The sequence below is a fragment of the Odocoileus virginianus genome, chromosome 25, assembly GCF_023699985.2.
Source record: "Odocoileus virginianus isolate 20LAN1187 ecotype Illinois chromosome 25, Ovbor_1.2, whole genome shotgun sequence".
In the NCBI taxonomy this organism is placed as follows: domain Eukaryota; kingdom Metazoa; phylum Chordata; class Mammalia; order Artiodactyla; family Cervidae; genus Odocoileus; species Odocoileus virginianus.
The window spans coordinates 4,901,232-4,916,369 of record NC_069698.1 but is presented as its reverse complement, the minus strand read 5'-3'; positions in this window follow the sequence as shown (position 1 = coordinate 4,916,369).

Genomic DNA, 15,138 nt, shown 5'->3' with positions numbered 1-15,138 from the left:
GGCTATTTGAACCCTTCCTTCATCTTTTACCTTAAAGTCACTTTGAAATGCTAAGTGAAAGAAGTCAGACACAAAAGATCATATAATATATGATTCCATTTATGTGAAATGTCCAGAAAAGACAAATCTATACAAACAGAAAGTAGATTAGTGGTTGCCTAGGGCTGGGGACAGGAACAGAGTGACTGCAAATGGGAATAAGGAATCTTTGGGGGATGATGAAATGTTCTAAAATTGGACTGTGCTGATGGCTGAGGGCTGAACAACTCTGCAAATTTACTAAAAATCATTGAATGGTACACTTAAAATGAGTGAATTTCACAATATTTAAACCATATATCAATAAAGCTCTTAAGTAATATTAAACAATTTATAATTTTATCCATTTACTCAGATTTCTCAACAGAAATAGATATGTTATAGAAAAGAGGTTGCAACATTGATATCCTTTTTTTCATTAAAAAAAGAAGCTATATTTTAAAGGAGACAAAAGTATTTAATCTTGAATATACACAGAAAATGACTCGGAGGAAATACAAGGAATGTGGTGTTTAGTGGATGAGCTTAAAGTTTCCTCGCAGGGAAATTTTTACTTCTAACTTTATGTATTTTTGTATCATTGTATATTTTTATAGGAAAATATTCCCTTTATTTAAAAATATACAAATTACCCTTAATGTCTATGTCTTTCTTTGAATCTCAAACAGATTTGTCACCAAGGTTCTCAGAACATGAGTTATTTATAATTAAATACATCAGTTCCAGAATAAAATGGTAAAGTATTTGCTGGTTCTGGAAAAAATGTGATTAAAGATTTAATGTATACTTTTCAGGCAAAACTGACATGTAATAATGTTTACAGAGTGTGCTGTGTGTTGTATTGATGATACGCAGACAATTCGAGGTCAGAGGTTGGCAAGTTTTTCTGAAAGAGTCAAATAATAAACATGCTAGTCATTGAAGGCCAATCTATCTTTGTCTCAACCTCTCTGCTGTTACAGGTAAAGGCAGCCATAGACAATTCATAAATGAACAGACTTGACTGTGTCTGTTAATTCCTGCATTAGGTGGCAGACTGGATCATTTTTAACACTTCTCTGAATATGTATTAGAAAATTATAACTCGCTTCAAGCCCATGAATTCATAAGTATTATTGCTTAGAATGAGGCTAAATTCATGTAGGTTTTTTTAAAGGTTGGAAATTTAAAGAAAATATTGAATAAATAACAGCACAGAAGATATCTGAGTAGGACAAAAATCCATGAAAGATGCTTGCCAATGACAAACATTTGGGAAAACTACATCTGAGTATAAACATCAATTTCTTATTAACAATAAATGGTAGAATGAATAAAATCTCTCCAGACGAGGTAACTCTTATTGGAACCCAACCCAATAATTGAGGCAAAGCTCCCTGAAAGAAATATCAAATGTAGACCAAAAATCCTCAAAAGCAGTGATCCTTATCCAGGAAAAAAAAAAAAAAGCATAGGTAAAAGCAGCTCCCTGTAACACACCCAAGATTCAGAGACTTCAAAAATGGTGAAAGAAATGGGAACCTACACAACAGCGCCGTTCCTTGCTCTTCCCAAGTGCCCCAGTGCACATGACCTGTGCTCAGTGATGAACTCAGCAAATCAGACAAACAGACCAAGAATACAGCGCTCTCAGAACCAAGTGCTGCTGCTGCCAGGGACGGTCCCCGTTCAATCCGACAGGCTGCAATCCAGGTCAGAAAAAGAGCAGAGTCCTAAAGCCCTTGACTCTCCCTCCACTTTCCTAACATAGCCATAATTTCCAAACTGATGACCATCATGAGGGCTTGTTTTCCACTTAGGAAAATCAGAAGTGTGAAGAGGCAGGGGAGGCCACATGGTGGAGGAAGACAGGAGAGAAGAGTTTTCAACATCTACATGCTACGTTCTCTACATATCCTATTTTACTGAGTACTTACGACAAATCCACATGATGATAGAATTATTTTCATTTTGGAGAAAAGGAAATGGAAACATGGGTCTAGATTTATCTCCTTTTTCTCCTCAAAATGACACTTTCATATCAGTAATATTCAACAGTAAATGCTGATCCGTAAATGTACCTTATCATTGGAGCTCATGTTTCCCAGTTAGCTTTGCTCAGGCGACTGGAATGTTCTTTCTGTATCTATATTCAACTAAATTGCACATGGCTTTAAGACTCAGCTTAAGCAAGACTTCCCCTAAGAAACCTTCCTGAACACCCTCCTCCACTCCCAGTTCACACCTGCCTTGGGTTTAATTTCACATGGCGCGACCATTCTACATAGCTCCGCGGTATACTCGTGAAATCGCTGATTAACCTGCCAACCTCTCCCAGTAGACTAAAATCTCTGAAGATACAAAGATTATTTCTATTCGACTTCTCAAATTTTTCTCAGAGCTTTAATGCTATGTCTGGTACAAAGCAAGAACTCCAGAATTTCCTGAATAAATAAATGAAGGAAGGAATTACATTGCCCAATGTTCTACAGTAGGTACATTGGAGAACCGGGATTTGAAACTAATCTATTATACCACAGTGTGAGTACAAAAAAAAAAAAATTAATTATTTACTATTTTAGCCTTAGGATATTAGAGAATAATTCATAAATGTCTCAATTGCTCTAAATTACCTTGGGAAATCTTCAGGAAGTACTGTAAACTTCTAAAGGGAAAAAAGCTTATAAGGGGGAAAAATTTTAATACCTGAAATCCAGTGAAAATTAAAATTCTGTTATGTAGAAAAGCTGAGATTTTCTCAGAATTAAAGTGCCAAAAGTGGGAAATGGCCGTGTGGTACTCAAATATCCATCAAAGTCAGATGACTGTATCTTTGTTGTGAGGTCCCTCTAAACTCACATCAGGACAAAGTATTTCTGTCATCCTATTTTAAAAAAAAAAACAACCCTCAGTCAGGTCCCAAGGTGGAAGCTGTTTCATATCAAACTGCCTCTTTGAGATGTCCCAAGAGTAGTTCACAATTCCCTGAGCACCCAGGAATCTATATACCCACTATCTGACTAGGAAACAAGCTGAGCTCACACTGAATACCAAGTTGTTATTCCTACGTCTCTTCAGTATTTTTCAGATGGCTCTATGGTAGGGAATGTGGTGGGGGCTGGAGGCCCTTGCCAACGTGCCTCTGCATCCTTTAGGGACACAAGTGCCCAGATTCTGCTGGCCCTACCAGCAAGCTGAGCCCCAAGTCCCTAACAGGTTTAGGGGTGGACACCGGGCAACAAGAGGCTACTGCAAGGTTATACACAAAGCAGTGATCAGACTCATGTTTGAAGTATTCCAGTTGTATCATCATCACTACTGTTACTGTTATTATAACCTCTACATGGTTGTATTCCCACACACACTCCATAAGCTTCAGGAGAAGGTGCAGCTGCAGCTAGTATACATGAAACTACTTTCAGTAGACATGTAGAGATGCATTAGAAGGCAATCATGTACATCATGATGGGAAAATGATAGACAAATGTTTCTTTAGACTAATGTATTCCACTGAACTGACAAAATTACAAAGAATTTGTTGCAGGTCTACTGTGTGCGAAGCATTGTACCAGGTGCTGCTGTATTTACCTGCTGAGTGAGATAAAGAGCTTTGATGGCGTCTCAGGCAAGAACTCGGGAAATTTATTTTTAGTAACAGCACCATTGTCTAAGTCAGGTCCCATGCTTTTCCACTTCAATTTTTTAAAGACACAGTTAGCTGACTCATAAATAATTAAATACAAAGAATCATCTGCTATCTTGTGGGCAATATATTTTTTCCAGTGACAAAACTATTAATGTCTACTCTCTATGGCATTGGTTTTTGAGTATCACAGTATTTGAGAAATTCAATTATTAATCAGAGGGTTGTGTGTACAGCACACATCCAGAAATAAAATAGAACTTGCTAATTTTAAAGAACATTTTATGAAACACTGAACCGTGTCTGCTCCCAAATTACCTAAGGACCAAAATACACCCATGCCTTGAAAACTCAGGATCATTCTTCTTTGAATAAAGATGTTAACTCCTTATAATCAAACAGCCTTTGTTAAAAGTAACCATAAATACCATTATACCATGTAATGAAAGTCACAGTACAATTAAATAAATAACAGTTTTAATTTATATTCCCATTATGCTTCCTTGAGGATATACCCTTTTCATCTTTATTGGACTTAGGTATTACTCAACTCTATAACAGCAACACATTTAAAAACCAACTCTTCAGATGGACACTGGCCACATATGCAGTTAATTCATTTAATAAGCATCTACTGTGCATATGTGCTGGATATTGTTCTAGATACTAGGAATTCAAGCAAAGATGTGGTGGAGGAGATAAGCAGGTACCAGTTAAACAGTCAGCGTGGCACTGCTCTGCCGGAAGTTCCTCAGGAGGGAACCTGATCAGCTGTGAGCAGTCAGGAAGCCTTCCTGGTCTTGAAGAAACAGCAGAAACTAAACGGTTTGAAAAATCATGCTAAGCTAATCCACAGTGAGCTAATTATAAAGAAAAAAATTCCATTCAACAAGCAGTCTTTTTTTGACTTTGACCTCCACCGGCACTCCCTATGGAAGACCATTAACAGCAAATACCCTATTCATCTACAGGCCTATAACCTAATTAAGATAGCAAACACACATTTTAGATAATGCTTTATCAGCAGAAAACTTGTGATCAAGCCCTTGACTGCCACTTGCTAACTGCATGATTTGGGACATTAGTGTCTCATCATCTGTATAATGTGCATTAATAGCATATATGTCACATGTTACTGCAAAGATGAAATAATGCTACTAAGGCACTTAGGCCAACCCGGAGAACTCAGAAAAAATGAGCTATCACAAAAGCCTCATTAGCATGATTAATCTTACAGTTGGGTATGCAAATATTCAAAACAGCAAGCAACCATTTTCCAAATTGGTTATTTTTTTAAAGATTTAGCAGAGACAATGAGGTTTGAGCTCACACTTGAAGGCAAAATGAAAAAGGTTTTACATGGTAGAATGAGCAGCAAAAGTAAAAAAACAGTGATTTGTCCAGAGGGTAGTGAGAAGACTCAGTTTTGACTCTGAGTAAAGTTTGTTTAAGGAAACAGAAGCAGGACTTGAAAGGTAAGCTGGTGCCCGGTTACAAAACTCCTTCAAACAAGCTTGAGCTTTGTCCTATACAGGATGGGGACTGAAAGTTTTTGTTCAGTAAAGTCTGATGACCAAAAGCAGTAATTTATAAGAAAAACTGGAAAGGGGGAGACAAGTTAGATAAACTGGTTAGGACGTGACTACAGTACCGCTGCATGGCAATGAGTCAATTAAAACACACGCTGGAGCAGTGACAAGCAGAAAAATGGAGACAAGCATTCTGAGGAATAAACAAGCTATAGTCACGGAACGCTAATGCAGGCCATAGTCTTAATCTGAAAACATGTTGTCAGGCCACATTTGCCTCAGAGTACTTAAGTCTCCGAATTCAACGTGCGAAATTTCAGAGACATGTTGATTCTTCCAGACAGTTTAACAGCTGATAAGGGTATTTTGCTCACCATAAGCATTAAATCAGTGTTGGTGATCATAACACTGTGATCTGTACTTGTACACTCATGTTCATGCCAGCATTATTCACACTAGCCAAAAGGTGGAAGCTACCCAGATGTTAACCAATGGATGAATGGATAAACAAATGTGATAGATACCTAAACTATAATACTATTCAATCTTAAAAAGAAATAGAATTCGGACTCATGCTACTATATGGATGAAACTTAAAGATATCATGTTAAGTGAAGTAAGCTAAGCACAAATGAACAAATAACACTATGATTCCACTTATAAGAGGTCCTTGCGTGTGTGCGTGGTAAGCCGCTTTAGTCGTGTTCAACTTTTTGCAATGCTATTGACTGTAGCCCACCAGCATCCTCTGTCCACGGGATTCTCCAGGCAAGAATACTGGGTTGCCGTGCCCTTCTCCATGCGATCTTCCCGATCCAGGGATCAAACCCACATCTCCTGTGGCTCCTGCACTGCCAGCAGATTCTTTACTGCTGAGCCAAGAAGTCCCCGGAGTTATCAAATTCACAGAGACAGAACGTATAATAGTAGATGCTAGGAGCTTAGGGAAATGAAAATGGGGAGTTATTGTTCAATGGGTACAGAGTTTCAATTTTACATGATGAAAAAGACCTAGAGATAGATATTGCTGATGGTTGCACAACAATGTGAGTACACCTAATACCACTTAACCATATATTTAACAATGGTTAAAATGTTTAAAATGAGCATGACTCACTCATGAAAAACAATGAAACAATGCCATTTGCAGCAATGTGGATGGACCTAGAAATAATCATACTAAGTGAGTAAGCTAAAATGAGAAAGACACATATCATATGATATTGATTATATATGGAATCTAAAACATGATATAAATGAATTTATTTACAAAATAGCAGACACACAGACTTAGAAAACAAATTTATGGGTACCAAAGGGGACGAGGGGAGGGATAAATAAGGAATTTGGATTAAAATATACACACGACTACATATAAAATAGATAATCAACCATGACCTACCTTATAGCACAGGAAACTATACTCAGTATCTTGTAATAACCTATAATGGAAAAGAATCTCTCTCTCGCTTTTTGTCTCTCTCTCTCTGTATATATATATATATATATGTATAAACATATATATATACACACAAACACATATATATGTGTGTATATATACATATACATATATACACACACACATACATATACATATAGAAAGTGATTCGTGATTCATATAGATATGAAAGTGAAAGTAAAAGAGTTAGTCACCCAGTCGTGTCCAACTCTTTGTGACCCCACAGACTGTAGCCTGCCAAACTCCTCTGTCCATGGATTTCTCCAGGCAAGAATACTGGAGTAGGTTGCCATTGCCTTCTCCAAGGGATCTTCCTGGCCCATGGATCAAACTCAAGTCTCCTGCAATGCAGGCAGATTCTTTACTATCTGAGTCACCAGGGAAGCCTACATAAATAATAAACATATATGGCAGAAAGTGAAGAAGAACTAAAGAGCCTCCTGATGAGGGTGAAAGAGGAGAGTGAAAAAGTTGCCTTAAAGCTCAACATTCAGAAAACTAAGATCATGGCATCCGGTCCCATCACTTCATGGCAAATAGATGGGGAAACAGTGGAAACATGGCTGACTTTATTTTGGTGTGGGGGGGACTCCAAAATCACTGCAGATGGTGATTGCAGCCATGAAATTAAAAGATGCTTACTCCTTGGAAAGAAAGGTATGACCAAACTAGATAGCATATTAAAAAGCAGAGACATTACTTTGCCAACAAAGGTCTGTCTAGTCAAGGCTATGGTTTTTCCAGTGGTCACGTATGGATGTGAGAGTTGGACTATAAAGAAGGCTGAGCACTGAAAAATTGATGCTTTTGAACTGTGGTGTTGGAGAAGACTCTTGAGAGTCCCTTGGACTGCAAGGAGATCCAACCAGTCCATCCTAAAGGAGACCAATCCTGGGTGTTCATTGGAAGGACTGATGTTGAAGCTGCAACTCCAATACTTTGGCCACCTGATGTGAAGAACTGACTCATTGGAAAAGACCTGATTCTGGGAAAGATTGAGGGCAGGAGGAGAAGGGGACGATAGAGGATGAGATGGTTGGATGGCATCACTGACTCAATGGACATGGGTTTGGGTAAACTCCAAGAGTTGGTGATGGACAGGGAGGCCTGGCGTGCTGCGGTTCATGGGGTCGGAGAGAGTCGGACATGACTGAGTGACTGAATGGAACTGAATATATATATATAAACTGCTACACACCTGAAACTAATGCAACATTGTAAATCAATTATATTTTGATTTAAAAAAATGTTAAAGAGTGATTAAAATGGGAAATTTTGCATTATCTACATTTTACTATAATAAAAAATAATAATGTAGATCTAATGCCCTGAGAAACAGCATGCTTGCTCAAAACAAGAGAAAAGTAAAGCCTGCCAACCCACTTAGTCTAGCTACTCAGCCAAAAGAGATACCTGTCCTTCTCCAGGTCAGACACTATTAGTTGGCTTGTCCAACTGAAGAAATGAAGGGGACAAAATGTCAACCATCATCTGTATCAAAATGATAATGGTAGTACAGTGGCACATGCCTCTCTGCTTCTCAACTGGCCTGGTCTGACGCTAAAGGAAAAAAGAAGTGACTTCATCAGTCAAAGCAATCCTTCACCTTGGTACTTCCACTTAATGACAAATTCCCTGGGGAAGGGAAAAGTAACTTGCCTATCTCTGTGCCCTTAATTCCAGAGCTATAACAAATGCTCCATAGACACATTCACGAATTCTGAGGGACTAGAATTACTTAATATACTTCTATCAATTAAAATGTTCCCAAGTGAATACCATGCCCAGCACTATACTAAATGGAATGCAAACACAGAAGTATAAGATATGGTCCCTGCCCTTTAAGATCATGTAATCTACTTATGGGAACAAGAATCGTACAATGATATAATAATGAACAATACAAGACAGTATATAATTAGGTGCTAAATTGTGTAGTCCAACTATAAGTACTCTAGGAGGTCATAAACATGTCTAACGCCGTGTTGAAATGAACAATGGGTCAGGAAATCTTTACTCACTGCCCACTTACTTGTAGGAGTAAGCAGAGATACCTATAAAATGAACTGAAGGCTTATAAAAATGTCATATTTAATTTTGTATGCAATACACCTCCTCAACCAAATAATTCCTTTCTTGACTTTTTTCTTCCAAATTTTCCTTTTTCTCAGCCTTATTTGTAAGTAATTATAAAGTACTCAAAGGAAAATAAATAAATGTGCCAACAACCATTTGAAAGAATGTGTAAATTACTGTGAAACACAGATACTCAATAAAAAATTAGTAAATTCAGCCTTTGTAAAAATAAACTTTTCATTCAAAGCTTAATTTGTTCAGACAAAGCCAAGAAGAAATAGCTATACAGACTTCCCTCCATCTCGTATGAGGATTAATAAGATCCAAGGACAATTGTATTTATTGAGCATCAGAATTCAGACCATCTGCTTTAAAAATAAGAGTTTCACAACACTTTACATGTCATAGATCAAAACAGACTTTGTTTCTATAAAGACTCAAACTGTGAGTGTGTATATCTTTTTTTCTGGCCAACTTCAAACATTAAAAGTTGCATGGCTGTGTAGTTTAAGCAGTGAGCTGAACATGCAAGGCTTTAAATTCTATTTCCTAGGCTGCCAGTGACTATAATCTGTCTCCATCACTTTCTTCATCCCTTCTCCCTAAGTAGTGATCAGACATATTCTGCTCCATCAGAATTGCATAAATACAAAGCTACCTGGTATTTCTCAGTCAACTATCAACCCTACATAAATCTGGCTAGACTTGAGGGTACTTTGGGTAATACACTGCTGTATAACAAACTCACTCCTGATTTTGTGGGTCAGGAATTAACAAGGGCTCAACTAAGCCTCATCCACCTGGTGCAAACTAGTAACCGAGGCCAGAGGATCAATATTCAGGGTGGTTTCCTCACTAAAATGTATTGCACCTCTCTGGTCCTTCATTCTCTCTCTTTCTTCTGCTCAATCTCACTACCCACTCCTTCTCTCCTCCCCCTGCCCTTCTCCCTCTTTCTCTCCACTTGCTATGGCATCCTCCAGGAAGGGCAAGGACTCGGGTAAGGCAACAAGCGGTGCCTTGGGCACAAAATTTGAGGAGGCACTCATTCCCAAGTGCTGTCACCGAACTTACTGAACCTTGAGAATGAGTGCCTTCTTAAGAGCGACTCTCCCAGTGTGCAAAATTTAAGGAGGTGCTCACGCTCAGTATTGTGCAAATACACCTGAGAGCAGCATCTCCTTAAATTTTGCACCCAAGAAAACCCACTTGCCTCAACTCACGGTCCTCGTCCAGGGCCTCTCCATACGAATGCGAAATACCAAATCGAGACACACCAAGCAAGGTGACCTCAGGGAAGACCACCCACGCCACAACTATGGGGGCTAAAGCTGCCGGGCCAAGGAGAGCCTTTGCATATAACTGGGTGGTATCCCTTTCACCCTGTTCTATTGGCCAAAGCATTCAGTGACTCTGCCCATGTTCGTGGGTAAAGAAACAGACACCTAACTACTGATAAGGTTTAAGGCGGTCTCGTTGCAGAAAAGCAAGTGGTATGAGGACGATTTTGGAGCTACCTTTGGAAAATACACTCTTCCCCCTCTTCCTGGATAAACTCCCCTTCAGGTTATTCCTGGAACATTACAGCTAATTAATATCCTAGCCGCTAAACTTCATTTTCAATTCAGTATACTGAAGCATACTGCTTGCTACCAGACCTTCTTTACTAACTATACTCTGGCTTAAAATTTACAGCAGTTTCACTGGCTTATAAATAAAACCTAGTCTTCCATCTACCATTTAACGTGTTCCCTGATTTAGCGCTGTCTCATCTGTTGTGGGCTAAACTGTGTTCCCCAAAAGATACATCCAAATACTAACCCCTAGTACCCCAGTACCAGTAAATACGACTTTATTTGGGGGGAAGAAACGTCTTCACATGTAATCGAGTTAAAATGAGATTATGCTGGATGAGTTCAGTTCAGTTAGTTCAGTCACTCAGTCGTGTCCGACTCTTTGCGACCCCATGAACTGCAGCACGCCAGGCCCCCCTGTCCAGCACCAACTCCCAGAGTTTACTCAAACTCAGGTCCACTGAGTCGGTGATGCCATCCAACCATCTCATCCTCTGTTGTCCCCTTCTCATCCCTTTCTCCTCCTGCCCCCAGTCCCTCCCAGCATCAGGGTCTTTTCCAATGAGTCAACTCTTTGCATGAGGTGGCCAAAGTATTGGAGTTGCAGCTTCAACATCAGTCCTTCCAATGAACACTCAGGAATGATCTCCTTTAGGATGGACTGGTTGGATCTCCTTGCAGTCCAAGGACTCTCAAGAGTCTTCTCCAACACCACAGTTCAAAAGCATCAATTTTTCGGCGCTCAGCTTTCTTCACAGTCCAACTCTCACATGCATACATGACTACTGGAAAAACCACAGCTTTGACTAGCCGGACCTTTGTTGGCAAAGTAATGTCTCTGATTTTAAATATGCTATTTAGGTTGGTCATAACTTTCCTTCCAAGGAGTAAGCATCTTTTAATTTCATGGCTTCAAATAGTAGTAAGTAGAAAATGTGAAACACTTAACAAGCTCAAAGATTCAAATATACATATTTACACAAACATCTAATCCCTCTAAAATTCCTCCTAATCAAAGCAAATGTGAGCTTCAACTTATCAAAGCTTTATCACATACATTAAACTCAATGCTTTTATATTCATTCAAAAACATTTATTGAATGCTGACAATATGCCAGACATGTCTAGTACTGTCAACCAATTTAGTGAGGTAGGTATTAATATCTTCACCTGAAGGCCAAAGGAGTTATGTAACTTGTCCAAGTTCAGGCCACCACTACCCTATACAGAGGATTTATTAAAAAAAAAAAAAAAAGTACCTCTTCCTCAAGACATTTGACTTCCATTTGTCAGAAAATGTATCATAATATACTAATTCTATTAGAACAAGAAAACACATTACCCTCTGCCATAAAATTGTCTTAATAAATATTCAAATTGATAAGTCTATGCCTTGGTGACTCAGCAGCAAAGAATCTGCCTGCAATGCAGGAGATGCAGATTTGATCCCTGGGTCAGGAAGAGACCCTGGAGAAGGAAACGGCAACCCACTATAGTATTCTTGCCTGGAAAAATCCATGGACAAACGAGACTGGGAGGCTACAGGCCATAGGGTCACAAAGAGTCAAACACGAATTAAGCAACCTAGCAGCATGATATAAAGTTTGCACCTTTCATGGATTTCTTTGTGCAGTGAACAATTTGCTTAATGGTCAATCCCATACGATATCTATAAATGCAGCACCAGGGACTTTACTTCACCAGGCTACTACTATTAACTCCCACCCGAAATGGGAATCATCAAGATTCTCATGTGAATTACATAATCCTCTGGCTGCATATGATCGCTGTCTCAGCATTGTTTATACTCAAAGCACTTATAAATATGTATTTATGGACATAAACCCACTGAATACATAGAAAGCAACAAATGCTGGATGAATGGGAAGGGTTTCTCAGAAAGCCCATCATTAGCATCTCCCAAACAAGAACTGCTTCTCCAAAGCCTGGTTTCACTCATCAGGCAACTTGGAAATATATTAAGATTAATATAAAATATTTGTTCTCATAAATATTAAGCAAATACTCAGCTGGAACCTGAAGATCTTAGTTATCCCAAAAATGATTTTAATCAGATTCCAAGTGGGAATCTTAGTTCTTCAGATCAAAGTCAAATCAAAGTGCTTCAGATCAATAGTCCGTCAAATTCTGGAAGATTTTTAGGAAACAAGGGATTTAACAAAAAGATTTTGCTTTTTCCTAGAGGAAGATATCTCAGAGTGTAAAACAGTCTTAATATCCAATAAAAATAAAAATGTCTTTAGAAAGGACAATGTATGTTTATGTGGGGCTTTAATTCATCCAAACCTCCCTTGCTGGGCCTCTATCAGGTTTCAAGTTTTGTGTCAGATGCTGAGAACATGCCGACGATCAAATCCAGACCACGCACTACTCTCATTCCAGCAGGCAAAATTAACGTAAAAAAGAAAAGTGTGGTAAGTGCTACAACAGAGATCTAGACAAAATGTAATAGATCCACTTGCTCTCACCCTGATTTGTTCTCCATACATAGTTTCTTGGAATTTAGGTAAATAAACTTCACAAAATTTTAAGTATGCTTTAAAATGAACGTGAAGGCCAACCACTGTCATCATATCTGGCACACAGTAAATATATAATAGATGTGGAATGAATAAATAAATGAACTTTCCAGATTACAAATTAGAGTTGGGCCACAAGCAAACATTCCCATCAACTGTAAAATAAGTGTTCATGAATACAAAATATTTTTAAATAACCAAAGTCTAAGGCAATTTGAATTGAGAGAAGAGACCATTTAAATATAAACCTCATACTACCCAGCCTAAAAGATAAGATTAATTATTTCCTATGCCTCTTAGTCTATGTAATGATATATTTTCAACATTTCAGCAGCACATTCATTTTCATTTTCAAAGTCATGTCAGCTATGTTTTTTCCCTAAATCCCAACCATATCTGTCAATCTGGCTTTGGTAAGAGTGATCAATTATGAGCAGCTCTAATAATTTCCATTATTTTCGGTCATCCAGACAGAGATGATCTGGGATTAAAGGCAAAAGAGAGAGAGAGAGAGAGAGAGAGAGAGAGAGAGAGAGAGAGAGAGATACATGGGCAAATTCCTTGCTGTATAGAAGGGATTTACGAATTCTAACTTTTCAGGTGGATAATTTGAAGTCTGTATCTTCAACGGTTTTAACCACTGCATCCAGTTCTAACCAAACCTCCCCGGAGACATTTTAGTAAAGTAAAAACAAAACGCTATCAACCTTACTCGCTTTTTCTTCTAATTCTATGCTTTCGGACTTCTTTTTATTCGTCTCACATTCTGTTACAAATAACTTGAGGATGGGAACACAGTCAATGCTATCCTCCATCAGCACCTAGCCCGGCACCGTACGCAATAAAGCACTTAGAAATGCCTTGGGACGATATTCCTAGACACGAAGCCATCGCACGGAGGCAACTCCGAGGCTGGCGCTTTCTAAACATGCTTTCAGGCAATGCCTGATGTGCAAAAGAATCACAAAATACTAAAGTTAAAAGAGGCCTTTACACTGTTTAAAATCCAGTTCTTACCACCACCACCAGAAAATCGCTCCAAACTTCCCACGCAAAGTTCACGCTCCTGCGCCCGCGCCCTCCAGCCGAAGACTGCGCGCCCGCGCCCTGCGGGGTGGCGCCTTTGCACCTGGCCTCACCCTCAATTTCTCTTCCCCCGCCGCCTGCGGCTTCTTCCTCCGCGCTTCCGCAGGGGCCTCAGGTGGCCAACCTGTCAAAAGAGCCCGAGTGGGCGCTTGAAGGGCCCAAGATGATCCACAGCCACAGAGGGGAAAAAATGGTGGAAAATTCACCGCTGCCATTTCCAGAAAGAGCGTTCTATGGTTGTCTCCGGTAAGCTCCCAATTTTGGTGCACACTCTGTCTCAGATGGGCTTTTATTCCTGCATCCTGGCTAAGCACCTGAGGCTTAAATCTATTGGTCTCGAAATTATTCGGCAGCCCCATTACTTGCCTACCTTCTTGTTACCATAGTAACCCATTCTATAGTCTTATTTGGAATAAACCTGACGAGTACCTTCCCAGTCAACTCCATTCATGTAATCACAGATAACAATGCTAAAAAATCAATAGCAAAAGAAATGCCAAGAGGCCATCCAGTATTAGAAGATATACCTACTAGTGAAGTAAACTAAATATTCCTTCTTGTAACCAAAGAACTTGACACCAAAAACTGAATTGCAGGTAGACTAACACCAAGCATTTACAATTTTTGGCATAGTAATAATAGTGATCGTAATCATTTTGACTCTCTCTCTTATTTACAGCTAAATCTAAAATGTAAAAGGGCTTCTCAGGTGACTCAGTGGTAGAGAATTCAGCTACCAGGGCAGGTGACCCAGGAGATTTGAGTTCCATCCCTGAGTTGGGAAGATCCCCTGGAGGAGGAACTAGCAACCCACTCCACTCTTCTTGCCTGAGAAATCCCATGGATGGAGGAGCCTGGCGGGCTACAGCCCGTGAGGTTGCAAAGAGTGGAAAATGACTAAGCGACTGAATGCATACACACACACACACACACACACACACACACACACACACGAGTGGAATGGAAAAAGAAAACAATGTTAAGTTGAATTTTTCTTAGATTGAGCGTGTGTGTGCCAAGTCACGTCTGACTCTCTGTGATGCTATGGACTGTAGCCTGCCAGGCTCCTCTGTCCGTGGGGTCCTCAGGCAAGAATACTGGAGTGGATTGCCATGCCCTCCTCCAGGGGATTATCCTGACCCAGGGATGGAACCCGCAACTCTTATGTTTCCCGCATTGGCACGTAGGTTCTTTACCACAAGTGGCACACTCA